Below are 14,189 nucleotides of genomic sequence, written 5' to 3'. Positions count from 1 at the left end.
CAATGTAAACTTTGGAAGGTATGAGCTGCAGTTCCGGAGTTAGAGACTTACTTTCCTGCAGGATACTTTCATTTAGAAAATGTCTAAACAGCCCCTAGGATTTTCTCTATGTCGCCACATCCTGTCAGTGAAAACTTATCTGGTTTGGGAATTAAAAATAATACTTTTAGGACCGTTGCTAATAGCTTTTACGGAGCTGCAATGCAAGGTTGCTCAGTACAAAGACAAAGCCTTGCAGAAATAGAAAGACCTAGGAAGTGGAGGCTCTGGGTCCTCAGTCGCTGAGAAAATTTTAGATTATACTGAGTAAAGCATTTTTGAAAGATTTATAATTGAAACCGATTTTTTAAAAATTTTATGTTTTTAAAAGAAATAAACTGTACCACAACTCATTCCATAATGGATTTCTGATACTTGAGATTTTCACAATTATTTTAAAGAGCGATACTCTATACCATTTGTCAGGATCAATATAAGTCAAAATACCTACTCCTTTTTGAATATTTGCTATTCAGTAAGTCTTTTGCCCATATTATCTCACTGACGGTAATTTCTATTTTCCTGGTTTTGGAAGCTGAGGCCCAGAAAGGTTAAAAAACCTCCTCTAAATCATGTACCTAGCAAGTAGCAGAAATGGAATTTGACAGGGAATTATCTGAAAATATGCACATTCCCACTACCGCACATTGCTTTTCCTTGATTCCACGGCTAATGCAAGTCATTTTGCAAGAGTGAGTAATTTGGTACCAAGGGAGAATTTGCTTATTTTTGTAAAAAAATACTTAAATTTCAAAGTAATGAAAGGGTTTTATACACCTCTCCTTAGCTCCTTATTTTCTTAGTTCATCCTTTAAAAAATTTAATACTTGTTTTTATTTCAAGTCAAAAATACTCCTATTTCAGGCTGTATTGACTTTTGTAATGTAGCTTTGAGCCGTCTTAAAGCAGTCACTACTTAGAAGCCTAAAGAAACTTTAATGCGATCTCCAAATGGCTCTGGTCCGGGACCGAGCTGCCTTGGCACTGGGAGGATCTGGCTTAGCGGATTTCAGCACAGCCTTGGCCCAGGAAGTCAATTAATTTGGAAAGATGGCACAACTGAAAAAGTAAATTATGAGTTCAGTTGCAAGTCTGTGTCTTACACATATAGAAATGCAAAAACATATTTGTCCAAAGGATTTATCATGAGCTGCCTCGTCGGACAATGTGAAGCCAGATAGGGCTACGTAAACACAGGGGCCGCCTTTTATGCCATATAATTTTTCATGTAAGCAAACTATTGATGAATGTGGCATCTATGACATATTCTCCTTGGCTATTGTAAAACTTCTACAAAGATAAGAAAGAACATCTTTAAACACATGTTCAAGAGGATAACTTGTCACTGAGGCGAAGGGAGCCAGAGGCTCCACTCACAGGCCCCTGTTCTGATGTGAACACGTTGCCAGCTGCAGTGCTGTCCTGTCTGAGGAGTCACGGCCTTGTGAGCGCTCTCTGGCTTAGGAAAGCAAGGCACAGCTCCCTCCAGATGCTTCCCGGGGCTGGCGCTGTTTAACTGTCTTTTCCCTTTGCCTTGCCAGATTGCTTTCTAAAGCAGACTGGATGAGACGTGAAATGGCCCGAGTTTGGGTTGGTCTACGCTGCGAATCTTGTTGCAGGTGACTCATGTTTCTGTTTGGCTTTCAGAATAAGCACCAAGTATTATTGGAATTAAGAAAGATGGGAAAATCCTGCTGTTTTTCAAAATCTTTCCTAAGCAGTCCAGTTCTGGAGGCATGAGCTGTCTCACGAATACCACCCAAATGGGGGTGTCTATGTGGCTCCACAGGAAACAGGCCCTGCCCTTGCTCTGAGATGGGGTTCCATACTCAGTACCCCCCTAACCCTCAGAGTCTCCCCAGAGGCCCTCATACCTCCTCTACCCTGTTCCTGCCCATTTAGAATATGCTATATCACTCAACCGCTCTAGGTTGTAATTATTTCTCATTTTGTTTTCTCTGCTTCTGCAGCGTGACTCTCACGCAAGTGGCCTGAGTCTCCTAACACATCCTTCGACTCTGCCTGACGCAGAGGCAGTGCTGAATATTGGCAGAGCACTGATGTTAGCTCATCGGGCCTTCACTGATAACTACAGTGTAAGTGTGTTCATCCTAGACTTTGAGCAGTAGGAACTTTGGATCTTGTTAGCATAGAATATTTTCAATAAACTATAAGGAAGGACTCATGGCAGAGCACTCAACAGGCTTGTGTGTAACAGGAGGCATACATTTACCCCAAGCAGGTGGACAGAGGGTGAGAAGGCCACCTGCAGGGGACGAACAGGAGTGCTTTATTTTATTTTATTTTGTTTTGTTTTATTTTACTAGCGCTTGAAAGAAGGCAAAGGACACTAGGTGGGGGAGCTTAGTACACATCAGCAGTCATGGTTCTCTGAATGTCCCGTGGCTTAGGACATTCTTAAGAAGTCCTTAAGGAGTCCGGTGTGAGTGTCTGAATGTCTCTGGACATCCTGGTGCTTGATGTGTCCATGCTCTCTCTTGTGTTCATGACATCCTGTGCTGAGCTGAGTCTCTACTGAGAGCAACGCTGTGAGAGTCGTCCTCAAATTGAGCCTGACACAGGCATCTTCAAGTTCAGAGTGATTTCCTTTTCCACATATTCTCGTTGTCAGGTTGTAATAAATGTGACGCGATGTTGTGACACAGAGCATAGTGAGATTTTTTAAGTAGAGGGGAAACGTCGTGTAGTTGAATACCCTGATACCATCTCTGCAATGCATGTATGGAGTGTGTTTCCGTCTTTAGCTGTGCACACACTTGTGCAGAACCATTCCAGACTCAGTTTCACCTTTAACAGAGAAGACACTGGGCTGTGAGGAACCACATTTTCCAGAATTCTGTTACCATTTGGAAAGAAACAGAAAAGTGTGGATCTTAATTGGTGTGACTGCATTTGTTGCACATAACTTGGAACTTCTTAGTTATTTTTGCATTTTTAAGTGTTACATTTTTCTTATTATGAAAGAAAGAAATTCACCATGGAAAATGTGAAGTGGGAAAAATGAATGTAAAACAAACAAAGCTGCATAGAAATGAATAAACCTGCAATTATGCTTAGACTATTTGAATATATATATATTCATTTGCCACTGGTAAGTTTATTACATGGTTAATAAGTTCAAGTAAAGAAAATAAAAAACCAAATATTGGAAAGTAGGCTAGAGCCAGAGTGTGGTGTGCTGCTTCCCTTCATTATAAAGGGCATTAACAGATTACTTTCTCAGTTTAGACTTTGGATTTTATAATTTTAAGTCAGGATCTTACTATTTAGTTTAGGCTGTTAGAACTCACTATATGGCTTCCATTTAGTCTTTTTAGCCAGATCTGATTAGTACTGTATATAATTAGTTTTTCAATGTAGAGTTCTTGGGCACAAATCCAAATAAGAGTTATGACTATTTTAATTAATGAGAGAGGAACACTTTTAATATTCTTTCTACACGTTACAGGCTGAATTTAAGGAAAATTAAACAAAAGTCTGTTTTCCACCAACAATAGTGCATTTTATTTTCTTGTACCTTTGCTAACTTCAAGTATTTTGACATATGTGGTTTTTGATTAGTTTTTAAAATTTTTTTCTGGTGTAAAAATATGTAATTGTATATATTTTTCTTGAAATTAGAAAACTTTTTCCTAACTGTAGTTACAGATAGAATTTTGAATCTCATGTTGTTTATATGCATCTTTTCTAAATTTTCCTAAAATTAGCTTAATAAAATCTATATGACATGTACAATAGGAAATATATTAAAAAAGAGAAAATTTTCCCTTTTTTGTTCCACTATTTTGTCTTTCCAAAAGCAATCATAGTTGACAGTTTTGAAAGAGCCTTCCAGTTGCATATGTGGAGATGTTTATTATTTATACCTAATTTTTATTTTTTGTGGTGCGGTACCCCCAGCCCAAGGCCCTTCCGTAAACTGCACCTGGCATGTTCCGATCACACACACTGATCTGTGCTGCCCTGGCCTGCGGTGTCTTAGTCATCTTTTCATGCCATCACATATGTGAATCTTCCCATCGCTTTAAATAACTCTTGGGAGAGTCACAAATTTTTAAAAGGTGTTAGCTTCCTTAGTAAAGGTGATTTTTCACTGTGTTAAAATTCATAATATCTTGAGTTTCAGTGTGAGCTGACATTAATTTTCAGGTCATTGTTTGCCATTTTATTTCATTGTTTCATCGCCACCATCTCTCATGTGTCAGGTGCAAGTGCCTTGAAAAGCTGTTTTTGGCAGAGTCTATCTCAGAGGTCATAGAGCGTCGCTGGACCGTCCGTCCTCTCCACTGAAGCCCATGGTCCCGTGTTCTGTGCTGAGCAGCTCATGCAGTGGCCGCTGGGCAGGGCCTGGGTGGCGACTGCCATTTCGAAGCCCATCTGGGTTCTCTTCCCATCTGGATCTGGCAAGCAGCATGTACTGAAAAATTCACATAAAACACATTTTGGCAAAACATGTGAATAAAAAAATCTTAAAGACTGTGAGAGATAAAACAAACCCATGTCAGCCTTTGGCAGTTAGCATCATACTTAACCCTAAGAGACTGAATGGTTTTCCTGTGCGGTCCAGAACAGCTCAAGGGTGCCCTTGTCACCACACGGTGGGAGTCACAGCCGTATCGATCAGGGAGGAAAGAAGTAAAACACATGTAGGCTAGAGAAGAAATAATCAGACCTCTTTTCACAGCGTATATGATTTTAAGTACGGAAAGTGCTAACAATCACACATAGGTTCACATTTGCGCACACGGAGGCTGCTGTCACTAAGGATGAACTCAGTGAAGGTGCAGGGTATGAAGCTAACACAGAAAAATTAACGGCATTTCTGTTCACAATGAACACCTAAAAACAAAATTTAAAAATTCAATTTATAATAGCATAAAAAGGATACATGACTCAACAGTTAACCAGAGAAATGGTAACTTTGCAACGAAAACTGTGAAATAATATTTTGTAAAAAACAAACAAATACCAAGATGCACAATGCGCATTGATTGGAAGACTTAGTTTCAAGATGCCAACACTAACCAAGTAAATAATGTAATCCCTACCAAAATTCCAGGTCATGTTTTTTGAAGCCATACAAGAGTATTTTAAAATTTATGTAAAATTTTAAGGGACCACGAGGACTTCAAAAACTACCAAAATGGAAGGAACACGCGCTTCCTCATGACTATGAAGGTACATCACCGAAACAGTGTGGTATAAAGAATCAAAAGCTGGTATAAACATAGACATACAGACAAATGCCATAGAATGGGAAGCCAGAAATAAACTTTTTTACATTTAATTGACTGGTTTTTGATGAGGTTGCCAAGATCATCAATGGAAAAGACAGTTTTTCAACAAATGAGACTGAGAAGGCTGGATAAACAAATGAAAATAGCAGAGTTCCTAATACCGAATCCAAAATTAACCCCAAATGCTTCTGTAGCCTAACGGTAGGACTCAAAACTACAAAACCCTTACAGAAGCCTGTAGGAAGAGGTTTCACCATGCTGAATTTGGCAATAATTTCTTGGATGTGACACCAAAGATACAAGTAACAAAAGAAAAAAAAAAACAGACACATTGGGCTTCATGAAAACTGAATTATTTATGCATCAAAGATGCTATCAGCACAGTAAGAATGCGGCGCACAAAATGGGAGAGAACATTTGAACATTGTGCATCTGCTGGAGTTCCTAAAACTCAGTAATGACAACAACATTCCATTCCACAATGGGAAAGGACTTCAAGAGACATTGCTGCAAAGATGTACAGATGTCCAACAGACACATGGGACTTTCACAGCACTCGTGGCCGGAGGACTTCAAGGTAAGTGAGTTGGCTCTTGACGCCAGTTAGGATAGGGCCTGTAAAAATCCTAGAAAAAATTAAAAGATACTAGAAGAAATGCAGAGAAAATGGAACACTTGTGTATAGTTGGTAGGAAAGCGAAATGACGAGGCCACTGTAGAAAACAGCATAATGTTTAAAAATTAGAAAGAGAAATACCTTTAATTCCACAGTCCTACTTCTCTGCATTTAAATACACACTAGTTCAAGTGTGGGAGTGAACTAGGCATTACGAGCTTCGTGGAAAAATAGGGACTTAACAGGAACGGGAAGCAACGAGGTGTTTGTCATGATGTGGGTTTCCACAAGGTCATTCTGGCTTCCATGTAAGAAATGAATTTTCCAAACACAGCTGAGATATAAATGACTGAATTAAGGCAACAGCAAAGGGGTGACAAGGAATGCTCAGATTCAGAACTTACCTTGAAGCAGAGTGAACATAATCAGTTAATAGATGGGGTTCAGACATGGAGTGATTAGCAGAAAGACGGGAATCCACAGGCCACCAGGGGTGGAGCCACCGATTATCACGGACATTTTCCAGCCACGCAATCGTGAGGGAGTAACTTAATCTCTAGGAGGCTGTGCTCCCTGGCATGGAAGATGCAGCTGGCATGTCCTCTGCGGTTAACTGTAAGGATCCCATGAAATTATGCCTGTAGGAGCCTCGTTGGTGGGCCTCCTACCTGCTGGCCTTACCCACGCACAGAGGAAACAGCCACGAGGCACCTCTGCAGCATCTGATTGAGTGTCCTGAGGAGAACTGTGTCAGCAGAGCCCTCTCGGTGTCAGAAATGAGGAGGCGCAGTGGGGACGGAGGAGAGTGAGTGTTGGGAGGGTGTGGATGACGAGGTGCACCCTCTGCAGAGGCAGAGTGCTAACGGTCTGCACATCAGGGAGAAGTCGTTCTCCTACGTTTCAAAAGCTCAGCTCTGTCACCCCTACCGATCTTCTAAGCTGTGGCTGCCTTCAAGTACAATGGAGGCTCTGGGGTCAGTCTGTAATCTGCAGCTGGGACCTCATTGTTGAAAACAATGTAGATAATTAAATTAAAATTGAGGAGGTTAAAAAGCAGACTGCAGATTAATGTTTCTAAAAGGAATTATATTAAGAGGATTATGTATTTTTAAAGCACTGCTGATTAATTTCAATTTTTGATGACTCAGACATAATCTAGAGGAAGATGATGACTAATGCCTGATGCGTGTCACAAAATTGTGTCTGATTGAAGGTTTTTATTGGTATATATTCAAAAGGCACAATATTTGCAGTCATGGGGGGTCTATAACTTCTTGATCAGTTTTGGTTCCCTTTCCCTCCTTTCCTCTTTCCCTGCTCCTCTTCCTCTTCCATGTGTAATTTTAACTGTTCTATAGCTGTACAGCCTAGAAATCATTACTGCAAAACTACATCCTATTAATCACAGATATGTAAAGAAACATAATGGAGAAGCCATTGAATGAGAATTGGAAAAGAAGCAAACTTTACCTATTGCAGACAACAACAATCAATTACTTTCACTTTGTCTCTTTGAAACTGAATTTAACTTTATTGTCCTTCACAGCTCTTGAGCTCAAGGAGGTGTGTCAGCCTTCTTCTTTCAAGGGTGGACAGTGTCCTTACCTGTCATTGGCCTGATGACAATATTGGGTCTGGGGGCTGCGCTAAAGGTTTCTGAATCCTGGGGTAGCAGAGGGCCTGGCTCCTGCTCCTAAGGTGCCCCTGGGTTCCAGGCCAGTGAGCTGGAGCTTCCGGGCACTGGCAGGAAGCTGAAATGTGAGCTGGACTGGAGGCCAAGTCTTGTTTTGCTTTGCCGACAAACTTGCTGCTCCCCTGGAAACCCCTGGAACTGCTGCAGGGCGTGCTCTCTCCCTCACCTAATCACGGCTCCCCACATTCTCAGCACAAATCCCCGCGGAGACCTGAGTACTCCTGGCTGGAGCTGGGGAAGCATTTTTCACACCTTAAGTAAAATGTGCAGATTGAGAGTGGAAGGATTATTTTCCATTACAATATGAAATGTGCTGGCCCTTTTCCCAGAGCTTATCACAGCCCATGGAAAAGCCTTCTCCACTGAAGTGCAGTCCTAGAAACCAGCTAGTAAGGAACTGGGCCGTCTGTTCTGCAGTACCGCAGGTCAGAGCATGCATGCCGAGGGGACATGGGAGTGCTGGCCACATTATCCTCCGAGGTTAAGACTGCACACAGCCACTCGTACCACAGAGCACACAGAGGTTGACATATTAATGAAGGTTTAGTGTGGGAGTCCTGGAGAGCTCCACGTGCAGCAGTAACTATCTGCAGCCACTGATGCGTCCCTTTCATTAACTTTGATGCCAGTTAAATTCTATTACTGAATAATTGCTTTAGGAAAGAATGCCAGTTCCGGGGAGTACTGCAGGACTGCTTAGTTCTTGCTTACAGTGATGAGATGGTTTTGTGATGTGCAGGATTCCACGCGGAGACTTGGGGATCCAGGAGCCTCCTCCTTCTAGCGCCTTGGTATTTCTCGCCGCAGCCTCCTCACTCTATTGGGAGGACTCAGGACTGTGAGTCAGGCGTGGGAGCTGTGTTTACCGCCACAGCAGACCATCTGCCTGGACGACAACCTCAGGGAATCTGCAACACTTGCTACACTGCATGCCAGAAAGGAGAGGAAACTCAGGTCCTGATGAGCACATTTTCTGCTACAAGAATAAAAGTGTCAGCTTGACTTGTCATCAGGAAAATAGAAGGCTGAGTAAGAAGGAAGCACCCTCAGGGAGGGCTGGGCTGAAGCTGGGGTCGCTCCTGGGAGGTTTTCCCATGTTATCTTCTTTGCACACTGAAGCAAACTCTTTTACAAATGGCTACAGAATTTAGGCTTGTGCACTGCGTCTCTGTGGTGTCTACCTGTCTCCCTCCTCCAGCTGACAGCAGAGTGAAACTGCTATGAATTTTTGAAATCTCCAGTACCAACTCTAGCTCCTAAATGACAAGAGACACTGAGCGCAGTTGCTGTTGTGTGTGACCCGTCAGCAAAAACGGCGACTGAGAGGGCAGTGCCCATGCATGACCTCACAAGTTTGTGGACTGAGTTGAGGCACGGCTTCACTGGGTTCTCTGCTTCAGCCCCTCCTCAGCTGCATTCCCCTTAAAAGCTTCCCTGGAGAAAAAGCTGCTTCTGAGCTCATTCAGGTTTGAGCAAAGTTCACTCATGCGGTTGCAGGCTGGGGCCTAGCGTCTCACAGGCTGTTATAGGGACTATGCTCAGCTTGTAAGGAACATCTCAAGCATCTCATCATGGTGAGCCCTTCTCTGAGCACCCTGTCATGCAATGGTAGCTACTTCTTTAAAGAGAGCAAGTTTCTGGATTCAGCCTTGCAACAGGACAGAGTCAGATATGTCATCCGTGCGACATTCCACTCCCTTCCCCAGTCCTCCCATACTCACAGGAGAATGCTGCGCATGGTGTGGACACAGGGTGGAGCCAGCCTGACAGCTCATCCTCCCTGGGAGCTGCGCTGCATTTGACAAGAGCAATGGACAAGGAAGGACTCAAACTAAAATGACAAAGACTTTACAAGCTTACAATCTGTTTTTACTACCTGTAACAAGAATGGTAGAAATGCATCAGGACTACCAGAGATTTTAGAAAGAAAATGTACAACAGATACTTAACAAAATGCTAGCAAAATGCATTTTCCCCCTAATTTGCGAAGTGGCCTGGCAGGTCCTTTGTCCATGCTGGGGCTCAGTCATTTCTTGTGCGGATGAATAGATTCCTTCGAGGAGGTGTTCTGGAGCCCACAGCTAACAGGAAAACACACATTAGGGGACAAGGATCTGCTAACTCAGTGATGATTTGCACAATTCCTTCCTTAAAATGAGAACTTAAAGATATATTGAAGCAAAAGATAAGGAACTTCCCTCTTGTCACATAATTATGGACTTAGGGGCAAAGGAGGTTTTCTCTTGGGTCAGCCAGTTGGAGACATTTTAGAAATGTAAATAAAAAGATTAGCCATTGAAAGTTTTGTATGAAATACTCAGAGATTAGATCATCTGCTTACTTAGTTATCTTCCTCACTGCTTGGAATCCACAGGGAGAGAACTTCAGGTTTTTACTTTCCTTTAGTAGCTGTTAATAAAGCACAAATTAGGGATAATCAACAATAATAACTCTAGCTTTACTGCCAATTAGAAAGAGGGATTTTTAAACATTTTGTATGCAGGAAGAGGCACTTGCTTTTGGTTAATTTAAGTGAGGATCATTTACCTCATTTAGTAGTGGGGAAATTAAAGGAGGAAGGCCAGTCCAGGTCAAATTGCCCCTCAGACTGATAACCATGAGTGTGCTCTGGACTTGGGGGCTCTGATCCATGATTTCCCTTTCTCTCTCCAGCTTTTCCTGTGGACTTCTCACACTCAGAAATTCCTGCTTTCCCTCAACTCCCCTCTGGGTCGTCTCTGCTCAGAACGACCAGAAGAGTCCAAGAGAACAGTGACAGTCTTTTTTTTTTTTGACAGTCTTGCCATTCAGCCTGTGATCATTCCCTTCTTTTCCTCCTCAAGATGAAGCATCTTTATGCTTTAAAAATGTACTTGACTGAACGGACATTAGGAGCTTCTGGTCACGAATGTAGCATGACAGATACTTGTTGGGGTGTTTTGGGGTTCTCCAATCAGAATGCTTGAATTCATTAGGTTTAAAATACATCTATAGAAGCAAATTAAATATAGAATTCAAGACAGAGTTACATCCACACCTGTATTTCGTATATTCTAGAAGCCTCTCCATTGGGGAACTACCATGCTAATCATATGTTGAGAGTCTTAATGTAATTATACCTGCATCTGCAAGTCTCTTTTTAGAAATACATTCGTATTTACAGGTTCCAGCTGGTCATATCTTTTGGGAGTCACTCTTTAACTCAGAGGGTAAATTTAGAAATTCCAAACAAGAGATAAGCTGAGTAGTTACATCTTCAACAAATCTTAGCCCATTGCTGGCTTTGTCCCTGATACTACTGGCTTTAAAACCTCAGAGAAACAAATACAAATGTTAGCAGCCTCACTGCCCAAGAGAAAGACAGCACCATGAATCTGAATCGCACTGGGTTTTTAAGCAGAGGGTGACTGATGGAGTCTAGGTAATTGAGTACAGTGCTGGTCTGTTGGCCCTTGGAACAATCCAGGATTTTCAGGCATATTATGTAAGGAAAAAGAAGAGGAAATGAACCATTATTTATTGTCATCACTATCCTGAATTAAAAGTATATTTGATGTTGCAAAAATATTCCTAACACCTGAGTTGGCAAGGTACCCAAACAGCTGGCAGTCGCGCTCTGAAACCCCCTCAGCAGCTCGTCACTGAAGTCTTGCTCAAATCTACCCATTAGTCCAGGTCAAGCTCAGGCTCACCTCTTGTAACACTGTCCAGGCCCGCAAATACCCACGGCCACACAGGGCTCAGCTCACGTGAGCACTCCCAGCACGCTGGCATCTCTGGGCAGTTCCCTCCGGTCCGTGCTCTCTGACTGTGGTGGTGCCATCCAATCCTGGGCAGGCTCCGTCAGTGACCACCTCGCCTCTCACTGTCCACAGCACCACGGATTTCTGCTTGAAGACCCACGAGGCTTCTTCCCAGGACCTCTCCTGCCCTCTGCCTCTGCTCATCACTGCTGGAGCGCCAGCTGTGCTGTGGGCCTCGAGGCTTCCCCATGAGCCGGGCTCTCTCTTCTCCCATTTGTCTCCCTCTTCCTTGTGATCAGAGCCCAGCGGCAGTGGCCGGCTTTCTGTACGCATGGAGACAGCTCTAGGGACAGTGCTGGTGCTTCAGGTTTTCCTGCCTGGAAACCACTGATCTCTCAGGTCTAAGATTCTGATTTCAGCTCACAATTCCTCCGTAATGAGAAGCCCCGCACCTCAGGCTCAGTCTCCCTGTCCTCCTTCACCTTCTGTCCTGGCATCTGCTCTACTATTCTCAGTTCTGTGAGTGACCAGCAGTCCTCGTGCATCACTAAGTGGTTATCATCTCTCTCCCCTCCGCAGAACGTAAGTGCTGTGAGAACTGGGGCTGCTGTGTGTCTTCTCACTGCTATCCAGTGTCCCCCGGCAGACATCTGACAAGTATTTGTTCAATGACTGAATAACCAATCCTGTATCAGCTCATGTTCTCTATTAGTGAAAGGTATTGTCCGTATCATTTAACGCGGTAAAGCTTGACAATTTGTTGTCACGCAATCCAAACAATTTTCCACATACATAACTGCCCTCCCTAAATGCAAATAAATAGATAGATAGATGTTTTGAAAGAAAAATAAGGAGCAGCACTGTAGGGTTTCTGGCGGGCTGTCTCTTACATTTTAAAGACCCAGGCCCTGGCTCACTCTTTTCGCTCTTTCTTTGATGAGTTGAAGGTGGTTTTTAGAGTCCCCTTCAGGGAACATGTGTGGAACTGCGGGAAAAATCTGGTAGAGGTGTCTCTCTGACTTCTGGGTTCCATCTCTGCTTCCAAGTGCCTTATACAGCCCAGGAAACTCCATCCCACAAAGGCTTCCAAAGCCTTATCTGTGCAAGAAGAAAAACAAACATAAAATGTAACAGCAGTGACGAGGATCTGGAAAGGCACATCGTGCTGCACTGAAAGGAGCCCAAATGGAGCGCTTCACCTTTGACCTCCCAGACACATTTGCCAACTTTCTTAACAGCCATCGCCATTGCTTTTATGGCTCTTTCGGCTCCGTCCACTTGCGGCCAAAGAAAGGCTTCTTCATATCTCTTCTGCTGTCAGTGCTTCCCCGAAGCCAGCAGGATTTGTGGACAGCGTCCCTCGGGAGACTGTGTCAGGGTAGCCGGGGTCAGACAGACGCTGCTCTCTGTGTGAAGCAATCCTATCTGTGTGTGCTCAAGTCTTAAAGCTGACCCTCATTAATCACGGCTCTGGTTCCCTTAGACATTCCAGAGCTGATCCATTCCTCTTTCCCCCAGCAGCAATCTGTATAGGCCCCAGAATAAGTTATTTATTCCTGAAATGATGTGGCCTGGCATCTCACAGTCTTTCTAACCTCCTATGTGTGAGGGAGAAATGAATGACTTGGGCAACTTCAAAGTATTGCTTTACTTTCCATATAGTCATTAGCTTTAAATGTTCCCAAACTAATAGTCCAAGACGTCGTAAAGAGGTAATAAGTTCAAAGGAATATGAAACATAAAGCAGAACTCCAGAGTCATTTGAAAGTATTTTCTCTAAATGTGTGCAAGCTTTCAAGGCTGCTAGGCAAAGAAGCCTGGATCGGCATTTTGGCGAGCGCTGAAAAGACTTCTCCCAAGTGGAGCTTGTAAGCGAGCTGCCCGCGACCTCTGTGAGCGCAGGACATGTCCTTGGAGGAGCTGCCCTTCCAGGGAATTCAGCGCTCGGCTGGCTTGCTCCTTCTTCAATTAAAGACCAATTTGTCTCTTCCTTTAAGCCTCTCTTCATGTTTGGATCTGGGTGCTTTGGGTCACCGAGGGAGGGTTGGTCTAATACTCTACAAAACAGGGTGTTTCTGCATAGGAGGAAAAAAATTACAAGTGGATTAAGCTATATAAACCAAAGCTCTGAATTCCCATTATAAATCTTTACTCATTAATTCAAATGGGGCGTGGAACAGAGGTCAGAACCCTCCATCTCCTCCGAGATAGCACCGTCAATGCTGCTGTTTCTTCCATCGCCCCTTTGGAAAGCTAGCAGAGGAGGGGTTGTCCAGCAGGCTCTGTGTGGACGTGGAGCTCTGCTGGCCACTCCCCCGCCCCACAGTGCCTTCTGGGTTTTCTCTCACCTCCCACATTTGCTTTGCAGTCTCCTGGGGCGTGGCGGGGAAGAAAGATCCCAAGTGATGCTAACTTGAATAGAAACACAGTGGAATTTAAGACTGTTTTGACAGTTCTATCTTCTGTGTATATATTTCGTTTTCTTTCTTTATATTTAGACTTATTTTTATGTAATCATAATCACAAATAGCCAACTATGTCTCATTGCACTAGAATTTATTTACTTTCCTCTTACTGGATACACTTGTGATTTTCAAGTTTTTCACTACTACTAATAAAAACAGCAATAAATATTTTTGAGCATGGCTATCTTGATTCCTTTGAGGTGATTATGTCACTAGGACTGAATCTCTCTAGCAAGACTATTAGGTGGAAGGATAGAAATCCTTCGATGGTTTTATGAGTTGCTATGCAGTTGGCTTCCTTTGGTGCAAGGGTTTACCCAGCACCATTCAGGAACCAGCTCTCTGTACCCACCGTGGACCCGATACAGGGAGAAA

The sequence above is a fragment of the Cavia porcellus genome, unplaced genomic scaffold, assembly GCF_034190915.1.
Source record: "Cavia porcellus strain 051 isolate PalLab524CR breed Dunkin Hartley unplaced genomic scaffold, mCavPor4.1 scaffold_1, whole genome shotgun sequence".
NCBI classification, from domain to species: Eukaryota; Metazoa; Chordata; class Mammalia; order Rodentia; family Caviidae; genus Cavia; species Cavia porcellus.
Note: the sequence above shows the minus strand (reverse complement) of the source record.